This window comes from Pseudopipra pipra, chromosome 27 (assembly GCF_036250125.1).
Source record: "Pseudopipra pipra isolate bDixPip1 chromosome 27, bDixPip1.hap1, whole genome shotgun sequence".
Taxonomy (NCBI): domain Eukaryota; kingdom Metazoa; phylum Chordata; class Aves; order Passeriformes; family Pipridae; genus Pseudopipra; species Pseudopipra pipra.
This window is the reverse complement of record NC_087575.1, coordinates 4,858,594-4,859,338: the sequence shown is the minus strand read 5'-3', so window position 1 is coordinate 4,859,338 and position 745 is coordinate 4,858,594.

The window sequence follows — 745 nt, the reverse complement described above, 5'->3', positions numbered from 1 at the left end:
AAAGGACCGAGAGAGAGAGAGAAAAGAGGCAGAAAATTAATAATTAATTGGGTTTCTCTGAAGCCCTCCAGACACGGCGAGCGGGACCCGGCGGAGCTGGGGGCGAGCAGAAGGTGGTAGACCACAGACAGGATATAACTTTATTTTCAAATAGGGCTCGTCTCACGTACAAACTAAACCCCCCCACCCCACACCCCCGGAGCAGCGCCGAGAGAGAAAACTGCCGGGAAATGAGAAATAAGAACCAAAAAAAAAAAACAAAAAACACCAAAAAAAAAAAGAAAAAACAACAACAACAACCAAACCGGCCGGGGCAGAGGGAAGAGCGGGTTAAAACCGGGGGAAGGACGAGCCCGTTCCCAAATCCCGGCACCCCGAGGGGCTCCCGGGGGTTCGCGGCCCCCGCGCTGGCACCACCCCCCCCTCCAGCTCCGGCTTAGGCCCGGCTTAGTCCAGCCCACTTCGACCCGGGTTTGTCCCTGCCCACGTGTCCGTCCTGCCTTCCCAGGACCACCCCGGCCAAGCCAGAACGCCCCCGGGTTTTGGGGCAGCCCCTCGGGTTTCCCAGGTTTTTCCCAGCGGATCCCTGGTTTCTGGGGCGGCCCCCCCAGATGCGACTTCCCCCCCCCCGGGTTTTGGGGCAGCCCCTCGAGTTATCCCACGGACCCCCCGAGTTTTCCTGCACACCCTCAGGTTTTCCTGCAGACCCCCGGGTTACCCCACAGGCCCCCGGGTTACCCCACAG